This window comes from Leopardus geoffroyi, chromosome A2 (assembly GCF_018350155.1).
Source record: "Leopardus geoffroyi isolate Oge1 chromosome A2, O.geoffroyi_Oge1_pat1.0, whole genome shotgun sequence".
Lineage (NCBI taxonomy): Eukaryota > Metazoa > Chordata > Mammalia > Carnivora > Felidae > Leopardus > Leopardus geoffroyi.
In genome coordinates, this window is record NC_059331.1 from 90,346,270 (window position 1) to 90,363,971 (window position 17,702).

Sequence of the window (17,702 nt, forward strand, 5' to 3'; positions counted from 1 at the left end):
ACAACCATTCTGGCAGATGGTATCTAGGCCAAACCAACACTTTAATAACATAATAAATTTCCTGAAATGTATATAACAATATTAGTAGCACACATCCGAAATGTAAGCATTAAGACTAAGTGCTCAGTAAAACTATTGACTGAAGAAGTTCAATATTTATACTTATTTGTTAAAGCTGCAGGTCCTGAAAACTTGGAGGAAAACCAACTGCATAATTTAGCAACAGCCACAATTGATATTCAAGTTACTGTTTTATTGTCTACTCCTTTAAAAATGTCAGGTTTTATAGAATGTAATCAACTAGAATGGAAACGTCATCCAAAAGCATCTTGAATAATGAGAAGGTTGGCAAAGCACAATCCTCAATCTTTAATATTTCCAATATGAAGCATTTGGGAAATTTAACATATTAGACTTCAGATGTTGTCTGTCCCTGAAAATATTATCAATAAGAAAGTGGTAACACAGTAATACATTATGCTGACAAAGATTGTAACTACAGTGGAAACAGGAACATTTCCTATTCCAATTTATTCTGGCTCTTTTCTGAATTCTGAATGTTATTCAGAAATGACAAAGCACAAATGAACAATAGAATCCTAAATAGTTTTTCAGATTAAATTGCGGTTACTATGTCACACGAAAACACGTGCATTCATGGACGTGCACGGCACTTTTAACTTTTATTCCGATATAATTTTGGACTTAAGGAAGAGTTACGAAAAAAAATGTAGCCATTTCCTGTATACCTTATAGGCAGCTTCCCCTTATATTAGCATTGTATATACTAATAGAATATTCATCATGACCAAAGAATTAACTTTGGTACAATAATATTAGTTGACGTTCAGAAGCTATTCAGCTTTTACCAGTTTGTTCACTAATATCCCTTTTCTATTCCAGGATCCAATCCAAGATGCCACATTACATGTTGTTGCCATTTCGTCTTAGCTCACTTCATTCTATAACTCCCTCTCCTTGTATTTCATGATCTTCCCTTGTTTGAAGATAACTGGTGAAGCATTTTGTAGAATATATCTCAATTTGTGTTTGAATGCTGCTTTTTTCATGATTAGATGGAGGTTATGCATTATAGGGAAGGTACCAGAGAAGTGATATGCTCTTCTCAGTGTTTCACGTGAGGAGGGTACAATGATGTCAACATTCAATACTGCTAATATTATCCATGACCACCTAGATGCAGTGACATCTTCTAGGATTCTGCAGTTGTAAAGTTACCATTTTTCCCTTTGTAATTACTAAATGATGTGAAGGATGTACTTTGAGATTAGGCAAATATCCAGTTTTTTTCCTTAATTTTTCACCTACTAATTTAGCATCCATAGGTAGTGTTCGAGTGGTGATTTTCTACATCCTTCATTCCTTTTACATTTAATCATTAGCACACATCTGTAAGAAGTTATTACCTGTCCTTCTTTTATTGATTCCTCCAGAATTTATTTAAATAGTTATTAATTCATGGGTATTTATTTGGGTTTTGGATTATAATGCAATACTTGTGTTATTTATTTTTGTTATTTATTCATTTTTGTTGCTTGAACTTTCCCAGCTTGGCCATTGGGAGCTCTTTTTTTCTCCCCTAGTTTTACTGAAAAATAATTGACATGCAATACCTCTGCTCACCAATCTATCCATCCTCTTTTTTTATGGACTTTCTCACTTTCTAGCACTCTAAGAGGCTCCAGGATCATCTTGTATTTTCCTTGCTGTAGTCCTGGAGCCCTTTTATTGTATGTGGAATTTAGAGACTGAAATTTGAGAACGAGTGTGCTTATTGTTGCTGGAATGTCATTTCTTATTTTTCTTGATCCATAAAGCTAGGAGAGCTATGTATATATACTAACTCATACTACATGCACACGCACACACACACACACTCTCACACACACATTTTTATTTCTCTCTCTGTACATACATTTTAATAATATATGCATGAGCTTGTATTGACACCTTTAGCTGACATCGGTTCTCATGATCATTCTAATCTTCCCTCTTTTTCTTATTTATAACTTTTTTTCCTACTGTGAAAAACCTGCCTATCCTTGTCTATCCTGCATATACTTCTATTTTCTACCCTACTGTATAAATGACACAGCTTCAAAATTCTTAAACCACACTTCTATTTGAAACAAATTTACCAACTAAAGAGTTTTTGTAGCTAGTCTTTAGCTCTACAGTAACCACTCAAGTTACATATGTCAGCCTCTTTCCCATTCTTCAGTGTCCTTTTCCATTCATTGGAAGACAGATTCATTTGTCACAGCCTACATTCCATCTTTCCCCTCACAGCCTAGCTGGCTTTTTCAAAAATTAACATGCAGGCAAACTCATTTGCTTTGTCCTGTATTCTTCTGTCACTGTTAGCAAATGCACAGTGTCATGTAGCTGTGAGCATGGTGTGTTTACCCTGGAATCCCCTATGCTCCCATCCTCTCAACTCTTACCCACAACACTTGGCAGTCACGGATCTGTTTTTCTCCCTAGCTTTGCCTTTCCTAAATTGTTATATAAATTGAATCACACAATATGAATCTTTAGATATTCTCTTGCTTAGAAATGTGCATGTAGGATTCTTGAATGTTCTTGAATATATCAATTCAAGACACATTGTTGTTCTTGAATATCAGTAGTTGGTCACAGCACTATATATCTAAACCTGTGAATGGGAATTGTCCCCTTTCTTGGTTCCACTCTTGTGTGAAAGAATTCCTGGCTCTTTCTGTTGCACAGCTGACTTTGTGCCATTCTGCTGTTGCTGTATAGAGTTAGGGAACATACCTTAATAAAAATAAAAATAAATAGTTTGCCATTTTTGGTTGTTCGAGCAGCATTCATTGTATATAGTGCCATACTTTGTTTAGCAGTCACCAGTTGAAGGGCATTTTGAATTGTCTTCAATTTGGAGACATTATGAATAAAGCTGCTATTCAATTTAGTCATTTTTGAATATTTGCATTCTTTAAATATTTGTGTTGTGATGATAAAACTGCATTCTAAAAAGTATTTTTAAAAATATTAAAAAAAACAACTTGTTATGAGTTCCCTTCAATTACTTTATTAGTTTGTGATTGCAAACTGACTTCAGACCTACTCTACTCAAGGCTTGGGGACAAACTTTCTGTGTTATTTTAATATCTTTCATGATAAGGTAATTTAAGAATGAACCAAGGTTTGGCCTTTTGCAATAGAAAATATTTTAATTTTCTGAAGCACTATTGGTGTTCTCAAAGATTATTGAAGATAATATTTGTAGTAATTTTGTCTGTGGCACTAATAGTTTTTAATTATGTGTCTACTGTATAAAAGTCTAAACTCTTTTTAAAATTCTGAATTGGTATTGAAATTAGGTTAGATTCCTATGTGTACTTTGAGCTAAATATCTCAAATAGTTAAATTACTTTATAAAACTAATTTTATTCCAATTCCCCAAACTATTTTAGGAAGAGAAAAGATAAGCTCTGTCTTCAAAACCTTAGTCACTATCTGTCCTTTTCCTTCCAAACTGCATTTCAGAAAATAAAAAGGATTTTGCAAAAGCTGGTTACTGTTTTACAATGGAGCTGTTTAATAACTTTAAAAATTACAATGATTGAATGGTTACAAGACCAAAACTAAGGAAAGATAATTTTAATAATCCCTCCTTTATCTAGACATGCCGGAGCTTTTTATTCCATAAATGAAAATTTTATTTCATTATCATTATAATAAGTAAAACAAGTGCCTTTGTCAGAGGCTAGAATTTCCAACTTCAGTTAAACTTCAACATGGCTTTTGTGTTAAGGACATACATAGAAAAGATAAATCATTCCCCAATTTTTTTTCATACCAACTTCATAGTTTTCTGTATTGCCGTCATTGATTCTAAATGTGATATTATTAAATTAATAAATTCAATCATTAATAATTGTTATTAAATAATAGTTAATTAAATGATAAAAATCAATTACTACAAAATAATTATAAATAATAAAAGTATTAATAATATAATAAATGTATTCATTCTCTGGCATTTTCACATTTTTAAAAATTTTTTTAAAAAGTGTTTATTATTTTTGAGAGAGAGAAGAGACAGCATGAGTGGGGGAGGAGCAGAGAGAGAGGGAGACACTGAATATGAAGCAGGCTCCATTCTCTGAGCTGTCAGCGCAGAGCCTGATGTGGGGCTTGAACTAACCAACCATGAGATTATGACCTGAGTTGAAGTCGGATGCTTAACTGACTGAGCCACTCAGGCGCCCTTCTGGCATTTTCACTTTTAAAATGGATGAATCTATTATAAGTGTTGTTTCTAGTTAATATTATGTTAAAAATCATTAATTATAGTCTGTGTTGTTAGATACAAACTAAAAACAAATAATGCAGTTCTCAGATTATATCAAATGACTCATAGATGCTTTGCTATTGTGTAAAGTAAAACAGCAGCGCATTATTTAATGGAGACTTGCTGAACGCTGGCAAATTCTGATTTATCTAATTTTCAAAATTAGGCAAATTGTTTTTACCTTGAATATTTATTATCAAATTGTCTTTTAGTGTTGGAGTAATACCACATAAGGTTTACAAGTGTCCCCAAGATTTATTATATGATCTTCCAAGCTCTTATAATAAAATTAGGCATATTAAATAAAATTTTCCCTGGGAAGTTCTCCATAAGAAAATGTTTTTCATTTCCACGAAACTAGCAACGTATAAAACCCCTAAAATCTGAGAATTATAGAATAAATGTCTGTTTTTGCATAACTGACACCAAATAGTGGTGAGAAAAATAATTGGCCACTGACAAGAGATTAGAATAATCAAATTTACTCTAAGTCATCATGAGCTTAATAATGAAAAACTCACTTTAAATCCCAGCCTAACCATCTCTCAGTGTTCTTTTTTGTCCTTTTAAATAATATTGTCAATATGTAAACCAAGCACTGCTAATATTCTTGGTATTCTCAAGGTATTTACAGTCAGTAATGATCTAATATAATTTATTATTGTCAATAATGGGTTCTAGAAATTAGAGTCGACAATCACATGCTGATGTAGCTTGAGAGATGTGCTCCATTTTGTTGGATGATCAGTATAGGGAACAAAGGCAGCTGTATGAGTTCTTCGTATTTGGAAGGTCACTCAGATTTTATAGTGTTGATATTACTGTTTTCCTTTCATAACAATTGAGAAAAATGGAGAGAGGTCATACTTTCTACCACCTAAAAATAGTATTTTGAAATTAAATGATCCAAAATATCATAAGATAAGCTGCTACAGATAGACTGACTTCCTAAATACTTATACACCCTCAATATTCTTTTAAGAATGTCATATATTGAGAATAAAGATTGTAAAATAAATGCATAACCATTTCCTTTTCACTCTATTTTATTTAGCCTTAGAGTTTTGATTTTTGATATTCTCTTCTGTCTCTTTAATTACACTTTCTGGTGGTCACTGTCATTTCCATTGCTTTCATATAAATAGCATCAAATCACATTGTCAAATTGTTATAATTATGGACTTGTCTTGAATGATCCTTGTCAGCAACATCTTAGATCTTCAGTTTTTAGCCCAAATGAGTTATAACTTAGAGTGTTCTCGTTCACTTCATTTAAAAACTTTTTGCCAAATTTCTTCTTTCTTTCTTTCTTTTTTCTTTTTTTTTTTTTTTTAGAGTGAGCACGTGCGCACAGTGGGGGAAGGGCAAAGGCAAAGGGAGGGAGAGAATCTCAAGCAGGTTCCATCTGCAGCACAGAGCCCGAGGCAGGCTCAATCCCAGAATCTGGAGATTATGACCTGAGCCAAAATCAAGAGCCAGTCACTTAACCAAATGAGCCACCTGGGCACCCTGCCAAATATCTTAATAACTGACTAAAATGATCTCAATATTATGTATTTTCTCTCTGATGTCCTCTTTCAACTTCATTATTCTCAGTTAAAAAAAACTCTATTTTCTTATTTTTAAGAATTTTAAAAACATCTTGAGAACATTAAAGAAATCTGATATAGACTTCTATGATAGATAAGAAAGACCGACATCTTGGGGTGGAGGTAATTGTTTTGTTTCTCTTTTTGTTTCCTGAATTTTGCAGAAAGAGCAAATGTGACTTTTTGTATACTATGATGCATTCCCTAAATTCATGAGTGTATGTTCCTCTATTTATAATGTTTGGTGTATAGTGACTGTCTTTACTAAAGCGGGACATAGTATGAGATGCTGAACCTTAAAAAAAAAATCAGCATAAACCTTACACATCAACTCAATGAATCATTTGCTTTTATTTCTGATTCACATGTCTTTGTTATTTGGCTTTCAGTCACAGATCTGTGGTATCATGATGAAATTCCAGTATTGCTACCTTTTCTGTAACTCTGTTGCCAACACATTAAATGTAGGCCTGTTCCCCTACCCCTTGGAGCAGTAGAGGAGCAAAGTTACTTTCCTTCCAGAAGAAGCTGTTTTTCAGTAGGGAGCTGTCCATGGTGGCAGGCTGAGCCAGCCATCCAGAATACATAAAGAGTTCCCTTTTGGCCAAGAATGAAACTTTAGTTAGGATATAAATGATATACATTTATATATTTGAAATTGCATAATGTTATCCTCCATTCCTGTTTTAAAGCATCTTCCTCTTCATGCACATTTAAAAAGGAGCACTTTTATTGGCACATTCTTTTGCTTGTCAAATTAACAGGGTGAAACAGTGGTTTTTAAGCTCTAAAGCTGGTTTCTCCTAAACGAGTTTCACTGTGGTATTAGAGGTATGTGGTATCAGATTAGAAAGGTGGTGTTTTTTTTTTTGGGGGGGTGGGGGAGGAGGAAGGGGAGAAGCAGTCAGTATTAAGCAAAACTTAACCTATCACTGGCCTAAAGTATGAATCTTCTTGTGTGGCTGACGAAGCATGCACATTTTAGCCATTCACTTTGGTTTTATGTTAAATATGCAAACTTATTTCAGTTCCAATGTCTATTGGACAGAAGGAAACTCTGTCACAGCTTAAAGGCATTTCCCAAAGCTGGAAGCTTTCTGAGTCTCAAATCAAACTCATCATTGAGATATACAGAATCCCTCCAACTTGGTTGTTTTGTTTCTTTGCTTTGTTTTCTCTAAAACCTTCATCACTGAATTTCTTGGGGGCAACAGTGCGTCCCATCTATGATATATAATTTCTAATGAGAAAAATGCCACAGATCTTAGTGATAAATGTATGCAAATATGGATGGTTTTCCCATTTGGAAGGTGACATATGATATTCATAACTATATGTTATATTAATATTTATGTGTGTACAATGTAATTTTATCTATTATTTCTAAAAAATTTAACCTGTACCCCACAAAGGTAGTGAAGGCCTAGTATCAGCCAACTAAGTGACTTGGTCCTTCTCCTTGGGATTAAATCTATATTTTTAGATTATTAAAAATTAAGTCAAAGGCATCAGGGGAATGGGCACTACAATCAGTACCTGGTTTCTGCTGAGACTTATATAATACTGTCTCCTCTTTGATCTGAGTTCAGTCAGGTTATTGCTGTGTTTCTCCTCCTTATTTAAAGCCTTTACATCTCTTGTCTTCCCCTTCTTTCTCTATCCCCAACCCTGATTTTCTCTCTTTCTTTTTCTCCCTCTCCTTTTACATGCCATATACCACTGTAAGCTCAAAGCAATAAAAGTGATTGAAGCGAGAAAACAACAGTAACAACTTGAATATACTTTAAAGACATACTATTGAAAAGAAAAGCCAGGCACAAGAGACTGTACTGTGTGATTCCTTTTATACAGTTCTCAAAAATAGGCGAAAGTCATATGGTGTCAACAGGCAAAACAACAGTTAAGTTGAGGAGAGAGTATTAACAGAAGAGAAAATGAAGGAAGCTTCTGAAATGATCTCTACTAGACTCGGATTCTGGTCACCTCAGCTTGTTTACTTTTGGAAATTCACTTAAATGTCTAGATGCGTATTTAAAATCCATCCATCTATACCTACATGCGCGCTCACACACAGACACACATCCACACACTGCATCAAAATTATTTGTCTTTTGTAACTAGCAGTTGTCAATCTAATTAGAGAGCCAAGTCCATAACATTTTCTACAAAGCGCTTAAATCAATAGCCAGGGAGGTGGTGAGGGGGTTGGATTGAGTCCTACCGTATATTCCGCTCAGAAATCTAGGGCTTCTTCCCAAAGAAGTAATTCACTCTCGTTATGTTTCAATAAGTTTGCTAATGCATGAAACTGTATTTGATGCTCTCACAGTCGCTAATCTTCATCTCTAATATCTTCTTGCTAATTTCCCCATATGTACTGTTGCTTAACACTAGACGCATGAAATGAAAATAATTTCATCGCACAGTTCGCTGAATCAGCTTTGTACATTCTCTATTTCATATTTTTTTCCCTTTTGCTCTAGTGTTCCCAGTAACATTATAAAGTCAAAATAGAGATTCTGAAAATATTCCACATTTCAAAATATATAGTAATATTAGTATTCCTAATCTGGCATTCATTATTTTTTCTGAGATACCTAAGAAATCTTAGTTTGTTGGGTTTTGGTGGCATTGATGGAAGGAAAGTTGTCAGTTACAAACCAAATAGAAATATGATAATTAATTCTAAATTTCATTCATGGGAAATCAGGGTTAAGTTTGGGCTTCATTTGCTGGTGAAATTGAAGATGACAGTTTAAAAGACACTGTGAATGTGGCCACCTGATTCTGAACTCCTTAGCAATCAGAATGTTCTTTTCATATCAGCTTCCTCATAAAAGGAGTTGAAAGAATTCCTTTTAATTGTCAGAGCAATTAATATATGGAAACCCTTTTATTTCCTCCTTAAATTTTGGAAGAATTAATCAGTGAGACAACTAAAGCTCGGGTTTTCTTTGATGAAAATTTTAATAATGGATTCAATTTCTTCAAGAGATATTAGACAGGGCAGATTTTCTATCCCTTCTTCTGATAAGCTCTAATAAGGTATATTTGTTATCCGAAAGTTCAAATTTATAAGCAAATTTTTTCTGGCATTTTCTGATGTCTCGTGCCAATGGGCTGGTTTACCGTTTTGACTTATCACCTCATCTCCACACTACTCTGCTGTATTTCACCCCGAGCCATCTCTGCCCTGAGATTAGCTGCTTTGGGAAATTTATATACCATTTTAAAAACTCTGTTAATTTTCTTTTCTCTTAGATTAACTGAAAATGGACTTTGCCACATATTGGTCATTTTACTTTTTCACAGCATGCTAGATAGGAAGGATACTCTGTCTCCTACCATTCTGTTCATATTAGAAGACTTCCCTGTCTGTTTTAAGGATAAAATTAAGGGAAAAGAAGTTTCCTTCCCTAATTCTCTTCCATGTGTTCCTCTATAATAGCGCCCATAATTAACACAGATTCAGGTTAGTTTTGAATAGACACTTTCTCTGATTCAGTAATTGGCCAATACAAAGAAATAAATATGTGCAAGAGGTAGTAGTAAATTTGGGAGGAGCAAGGATGAGAGTGGGGAATAGCATTAATAAAACAATAAACTTGAGAGCATGGGGTGCATGAGTTGGAGTGTATTTTGCAAGGGAAGGATGAAACACAAATGTTACATAGAAGGTCTTGCTCAGAGGGGCGCCTGGGTGGCGCAGTCGGTTAAGCGTCCGACTTCAGCCAGGTCACGATCTCGCGGTCCGTGAGTTCGAGCCCCGCGTCGGGCTCTGGGCTGATGGCTCAGAGCCTGGAGCCTGTTTCCGATTCTGTGTCTCCCTCTCTCTCTGCCCCTCCCCCGTTCATGCTCTGTCTCTCTCTGTCCCAAAAATAAATAAACGTTGAAAAAAAAATAAAAAATAATAAAAAAAAAAAAAGAAGGTCTTGCTCAGAATCACCATGGCAGTGAGTTCAGTGCTTTATAAGATGGTTCTGCATTCAACCCTACACCATTTTCCCAAGATGGTAATAATGAATGAAGGAAACAAAGCTTCACGACCTGTAAGTAAGAAGACTAAGTAGTTAATTCCTTTACGATAAACGTTTATTCCTTTAACGGACGCTATTACTCTTAATCATATCTGATTACTTGGAGCTAGAATGCCTCGCCTCCAGTCCCCACCCCCACTGTTTTTTTTGCCATTTTGGATGATTCTCTCTTTGCTTCCTTATCATCTGTACTTCTTCCAAATTCCCAGGCCAGAAATATTCATTTATGCTTGAGGGTTCATGTAAAATTATGTTATATGTCATTGTACTATTTATTTTTTGCTGCATTTCTAAAAAAAAAAAAACTATGAAAAGTGTGTATTCTGTGACTAAATTACAAATATCACTAACCAGCTAGTAATTGATACACCTGGGCTGTGAGCCCTGTGTTGGCACTTAGTATATAATACCCAGAAGACTGTCATTTATATGAATGCTGGCCCTGCTTTTACCTACAAGGTAGAATGCTCAGCACGTAGAACAGAATCTTTCGAAACAGCAAAAGTGTGCCTCTGAAAAGATATATCAGCAAAGTACAGTTACAATGCCAGCAGTTTTTACCCTCCGTGCTAAGTACTGAAATCGCTCTTTTATGGTTTATTTCCCTTCCAAGAGTATGGACATTGACGGCTTATTGTTTTGAAACACTACCAACATTAAAAAAAGCATAGGTAACTTTTTTTTTTAAATGAGATTTAACATGAATTCTAGTATACTCCTTAGCAAGATTACCATATTTACTGAATATTGTAAGATTTACTCATTTATCATCAAAAGAGAAACAGTACGCTCCTTTCCAATAGGAGGATTTCTGTTGCAATTAATCATTTTAACTCTGATTCATTCTCTTTCTCTTTCTGTTTGGAGAAAGAAAAAGCCTAGAGCCCTAAAGGAGGAAGCTGTGCTTATAACTCCTAAAATGCAATTCCAAATACAAACTTTCAAAACGATATTCACATCACAAAGTCTGATTTCCCTGAAGTGTGCTGTCAAAATGCAAACATCAGAATCTAGGTATTTCCTATATCTGCCTTGTATGTAATTTCAGAACATCCAAGAGAACTCCTTCTTGCCTTTGGAACTCAAATACTAGCTATTACATTGTTTTCCTTTTCTACACAAGGAAGGGTAAGGAAAGATTGTATTTTGGATGTAGTTTAAATAAAATATTTTTAAAAGTTAAACTAATGAAATTCAACCATTGATGCATATGCACAACTGCCATCACAATGTAAAGACTAAGTCATTTTAGGCTTTTGCTTCTGCAAACATGCCTTCGATCAATATCCTTTTTTAAAAAAAACACACATGGGTGAAGCTCATCTTTGTCTTTTGTGATTATGTGTACCTACTGTTACATAGATTATTTAAGATACAACGTAGTTGCAAAAGAAGTTACATATAAAACTGAACTAGATTATCAGCCATCGTCTCCTTTTAGCATCTTCTGACCATGTCATCTACTCCTTAAAACATTCTAAAATATTCTAATGGCATTATAAACCAGGACTTGAAGAAAATGATATACGAGTACCAGAAGAGATTTCCTATTTCATTGCCAACAAATTGTATTATATATATGGAGGAGACTTTATTCCCCTGAACACTGAGTTTTATGCTAGGCATAAACCTTGTCTCACTTCCCTCTACCTGATAGTGTATACTGACTGACTGCTGTTTTGTGACCCAGAGTTGCTTATCGCTCCCATTAGAAACTTTCGTCCTACGTTTCTACTTTTTTTTTTTTTAATTTTTTTTTCAACGTTTATTTATTTTTGGAACAGAGAGAGACAGAGCATGAACGGGGGAGGGGCAGAGAGAGAGGGAGACACAGAATCGGAAACAGGCTCCAGGCTCTGAGCCATCAGCCCAGAGCCTGACGCGGAGCTCGAACTCACGGACCGCGAGATCGTGACCTGGCTGAAGTCGGACGCTTAACCGACTGCGCCACCCAGGCGCCCCCTACGTTTCTACTTTTTAAGAATTATTTTTTTTTAGACAAGTTTTAGGCTTCCAACAAAATTGATTTAAAAAGTACAAAGATTTCCCGTATACTTTTTGCCCTCATACATGCACAGCCTCTCCATAGTCAGCATCACTCACTAGAATGGTACTATTTTTTTTTTTTTTCCCAAGGATGAACCTGCACGGACATATCATAGTAACCCAAATTCCATAGCATACCTTTGGGCTTATTCTTGGTGTTGTACGTTTCGTGGATTCAGACAAATGTCCGGACATTTTCTACCATATCTTACCATATTACACAGATTATTTTCACTGTCCTATAAATCCTCTCTGTTCTGCCTGTTCATCTCTCCCTCCCCCCTCTATAAGATAATCTTAGTGGTCTCCACAGCTTTACCTTTTGTAGAATGTCACATGTTGAAACCATGGTATGTAGCCATTTCAGAGTGCCTTCTTTCATTTGGCAATATGTATTTCAGTTTCCTCTGTGTTTTATTTATAGCTTGTTAGCTTATTTATTTTCAGTGCTGAATACTCCACGGTCTGGCACAGTTCATTTATCCATTCGCCTGCTGAAGCACATCTTGGTTGCTTCCAAGTTTTGGCAAGTGTAAATAAAGCCACCAAAAATATCTGTGTTCAGGTTTTCGTGTAGACAGAAGCTTTCATTTCTTTTGGGTAAATGCCAAAGGCATGAGTGTTTGGATCATAGGGTAAGAGTATGCTTAGTTTTGTAAGAAACCGTTACTGTCTTCCCACGTGCCCTGAGCTTGTGCTTTGCCACCACCGATCTATTAGAGTTGCTGTTGTTCCACATCCTTGCCAGCATGGATATTGTGCGTGTTTTGGATTTGGGCTGTCCTAATAGGTGTGGAGTGGGATCCTATTGTCATTGCTTCTTCAAAGATTAAAACTTTTCAAAAATAACAGGGTAGAAGTTTAGGTATTTAGGCTGGTAGGGGCCTGTTTTTGAATACTGATGGATGAAATGCTCTGAGCATTACCAGACCGAGTGAAAATTTGGAGACACTGTTATGCCCAGAATTCGTGATCCCCAAAGACCGCCAGGGAGCCGACTCTGATGTAGAAGCAAAAGAGCCTTTATTCGAGCTAGCTCGAGCTCAATCCCCTACCTGCACCGACACAGTGGTGAGATACCGGGGAGAGAGAGCGAGTTTCAAAAGGACAAAGGTTTTATTGGGGCCTAGGGTCAGTTGGTGAGGTAATGGCTATGGCCTCAGCCGATTGGCTGGGGAAGGGTCCCAGTCCTGTTAGGCAGGTGAGGGGGGCGGTTACTCAAGGGGAGGAAGTATGGTCAAGGTGAAGGACACAGAACAAGATGGAGTCGGCCGGCATAGGCCCGCCCTTTCAACACCTGAGAACATTCTGGGAACAACACTGAACATACCTAGTGCACTGCAAAAGCAAAGCATAATATTTAAATCGTTCTAGGTAGGAATGAAAAGAAATCCAGAATATCTGGATTTTACTCTTTTTTTCTCTTTTGACATATATTCATTTTTGAGAGAGACAGAGTGCGAGCAGGGGGTGGGTGCAGGCAGAGAGAGAGGAAGATACAGAATCAGAAGCAGGCTCCAGGCTCTGAACTGTCAGCACAGAGCCCAACACAAGGCTCGAGCTCATGAACCCTGAGATCATGACCTGAGCTGAAGTCGGACGCTGAACCAACTGAGCCACCCAGGCACCCCTAATCTTTGATTTTTAAACTGCTGGGTACTTGGTCAAGTTTTTTAACGTTTTTTTTTATTTATTTTGAAAGAGAGCAGGGGAAGATCAGAGAGAAAGAGAGAGAGAGAGAGAGAGAATCAATCCTAAGCAAGCTCCAGTCAGCACAGAGCCAGATGTAGGGCTAGAATTCACAAACCATGAGATCATGACCTGAGCTGAAAACCAAGAAGAGTCAGACACTTAACCAACAGAGCCACTCAGGCAACCCAGGAAGATACTAGAGGTCTTGCTATTGTGAGCTAAAGTTATTTTCCCCTCTAGTAAGGTATTAACATTAAGACAGTAGGGAATTCCTGGAGGAATGTTATAACTCTGTATTTCCCTCAAGCATTTGTCAATAGACTGCAGGTTATAAGGAAATTTAATTTTATCTACCATTTCCTTCTGCCTTTATCCCCACATCACTGTGGAGGGGAGGGTGATATTAGGACTCCAGGAAACTGAGTGTATGGGTTTCTAGATGTTAGGCTGTTAATAAGATTGCCTTTTTCTCGTAATTTACTAAGACCTTTGCAAACTGATGGAGATTCATATTCTACATGACTGTGATCTCTATCAGTTAACCATTTGTTTTTCCATTCCCTTTGTTCTTGGGCAGCCAAGTGTGCCTGAGGAATGTGGCACATACCCCACGGGGGGGGGGGGGGCGGAGGTGAGGTGGGTGAGGTGGTGTTACCTTGTGCTTCTCTCTTAGCTTGTCTTTGGCTTCCTCATCAAACAGAAAAATAACAAATGGAGAAAGAGAGGGGTCCAGCTTTTGTTGGAATCCAAGGTGGGACCTACGGTTTTGTGTGCTCACTTTTTGTTGAATTTAAACATAAGAGCAGGACTTTAAAGTGTAGGAAGAACAAAAACAATTGACCCAAGTGGTGAATTATGGAAACCAACCAAGATCGCTAAAATAGAGTAGCCTGGGGGTGGGAACAAGTTGAAAGGGGGAGCTGAGTTTTGCCTGACTCTTTATCTAATAGCATAGCTGGCAATGTGTTTACTCTAGATAGCCATCTTTGAAGTGAATGCCTCTTTGAAGCAATGCCTCATCAATCAAAGTTTAAGTCAAGCGCTTACATTATAAAAAAAAGAAAACCCACTGTCAGGACTTATCCTACAGAGGCTATCAAAAATACCTAAATTATCCACAGTAGGAATTCATAGTAGTGGGGTGTAAAAAGTAGAAAGTAGAAAGCTCAAGATAACTTCAAAATTCTTGGTCTGAGCCATTAAAATTCTGAAATAAAGAAGCTTATTAAGGAATATTAAGATGGAGCAGGTTGTAGAGGAGATTGAGTTGAGTTTGAGAGATAGTAATATGCATCAAAGTGGAGAGGTGGCTAGATATGGGAATCTGGAGCACAAATCTACATCTAGGACTCACACAAAGGTGTGGGTTGGTGATATAAATATGAGAGGTATATAGAGTGACACAGTATTCAATGCTATGAGAGTGGTTGTCAAAGGAGTGAATGCAGACACAGCCCGGAGGAAGACCACTATGCCCTGGAGTTGTCCAACATTAATTCCTGTCAACCTTCTGTATAAATCTGTGACTGTCAGATATAACATAAAAATCATTGATTTTTTTTAGATCTTCATTTTACCTAAGAACAAACTGAAAGAGAGGTAAGATTACAGTGTTTTGTCCAATGTCAAAAAAGAATGATGATGGAACTAAGACTAAATAAATGCCCCAGCTAACTGACTAATAATTAAAAGACTGCTTGTAAAATAAGAGGGAAGAAAGGATGAAGTATTTCACATGAAAGACTCAGAGAGTAGATGTTTATGTTTATGAAATAATTAATTAGAGTCTTTGCTATGCTTGTTGATTAAGCACAGATTTTGAAAGCCTTTGATCAAAGATGTTGATGTAGAACTAATATTACTTTTCAAAAAATTCAAAACAATCAAATTGAGGGAGTTTGAAGTGTCATGTATGAATTTAACATCTTTCATCACACTTCTTTTACCAGTTTTTTTTTTTCTTTTTTGGTCAGGGATAGAATAAAGGAGAAAAGGAACCTATCCTGTAATTTCAGAGGAAATAATATACCCAAAGTCAGTGATGGTCTATTTGCATTTTATAGAAACATTTGCTAAACTTCTGGTAGACTCATGCTTGACCTCTTAAATTTCTTCTTTTATATATTAGATTTAAAAATTCTATAAAATATTTTGCCATTGAATACAAAGATAAAACTCTCCATATAAAATTAGATTTTATATTTATATGAAAGCTTTCATATTGAAGAATTCCAAGAACATTTTCCCAACTTTATAAATAACATAATTTCACGCACTGTTGGATTTCAGCTGTTATTAAGGCAGTAGACATCACCACCGGGTAGTAATTCTCAGCCTATAAAAAAAAAAAAAAGTAATACCATATCCTATTTAGTGAATTGGAATGCTAAATACATACAGCATGTTTACTGTTGTGCCTCGAGCAATACATACCCAACAAATTGTAAGCAATATTCTTATTTTCAGGGTTAGATACTTGTCTCTAGAAGAATGCATTCAAAGGGAAAGTAGGTAATATTTTTCATTCTCTATTGGATAATTGTGTCATACTCCCTAACTGCAACACATGTTTTCTATGCTTTCCATACTCATCAACATGATTCTATTTATGAAGTTTCAAAATCAATATTAAGCTACTAAGGAAACCATGTGGCAACTGATGATGAAATAGCCGTGGTGAATGGTTGTGTCGAACTGCCCACCGCTTCACCAGGATTCTACTGGGAAGTGATTTCCCTAGTAATACGACATCTCTGATGTGCACTATTTTCCATAATTTCAGATATGAGCTCTTCACTGTTGATTGATTTTATTACAGTCCTCCTCCATTAGATATGTCAATTTATGGGAACAAAGACAAGTTTAAATAAACTATCCCCAAGGTAGAAAATGAGAAATGTTACTTATTGTTTTGGTTTGCCGTCTAGAGCCTCTTTCCTCTAACCAAAGCCTGTACCTGTGACTGGGAAGGCGATGCCACTACTCTTCATCTGTCTTCCACTAATTAACCCAAATACTAAAAATTTTTGTACCTTTAATTAACTTTGCCCTATTGTTACAGCAAATACTCAGTGACTAGGAAGAAACCAGGGACACGCACTCAGGGAATCAGAAAAGACTGCTTATTTTGCATTGGCGCTGGCCCAGCACAGTCACCTCCAAAGGCTGAGCCCTGAGCCCTGGAGTTGGCCTTCTTTTATATCTACCTAGCTTCTGGGTACTTGGAAACTTTCTTTCAGCTACAAAGGCCGGGGGGAGTTCAGGGGCTCAAGGGAAAAAGGGAGAGGGTACTATCAGTTGTGGTATGTGGTCAATTGACTGATGCAAGAAGCAAGCAAGATTATGGAAGCCAAAAGCATGCAAGGGGGGGTATCCAGCCTTGGACATCTGGCTGGACTTTTTTTTTTTTTTTTAATCTGCTCTTGCCAGCTTCTCATTCCCCCTTCTTGATTCTCAAGTTGCTGTAGCAGCCTTAGAGAAAATCAGTTTCTGGGGGGCTGGGAATCCGTTGCTGCCACGGGAGGAGAGGCAAAGACCATTCTGGCTTCTTCCTGCTCACAGGGATGTTGAAGGGAGGAATGTGACAGCTTAGGTTCTTCCCTACTCAAAGGAGAGTAGCAACAGTTAGAACGGTCCAACTGGAGCAACATCTGGACTTCTATAGTTTCTAGGCGAGAGGAAACAAACCTGGTTAGCATATTAAGAATACAAGGACCAAACAGGAAGGCTATGAAAAGCATTAGGAGAAGACCAGCTAAAGGGAGGAGCCAGGATGCCCAATTCCATTTGGTGCTCCAGGAGTTCGATGCATCTGCTAATTCTTGCCTCCGTTTGATGATCTGCTCCCTTAGTTGTTGGGTCATATCTCTAACTATCCCTGATATGTTAACATAGAAGAAGCATTCCTCATTTAGGAAGAGTCACGGTCATCCATTTTTGGCAGTTAGCAAGCCTAGCCCTCTCCTGTTTTGCAAGACTAACACTGCTAAGACGTCT

At 36.7% G+C, this 17,702-nt stretch overlaps 1 non-coding gene across 1 annotated transcript; it reads left to right on the forward strand.

The window, feature by feature from the left end:
* The first annotated feature begins 2,659 nt into the window (after positions 1–2,659).
* Positions 2,660–2,799, forward strand: LOC123607787. The gene has a single exon (XR_006716925.1). It is a non-coding gene; the product is annotated as a small nucleolar RNA SNORA46 (small nucleolar RNA).
* The last annotated feature ends 14,903 nt before the right edge of the window (positions 2,800–17,702 follow it).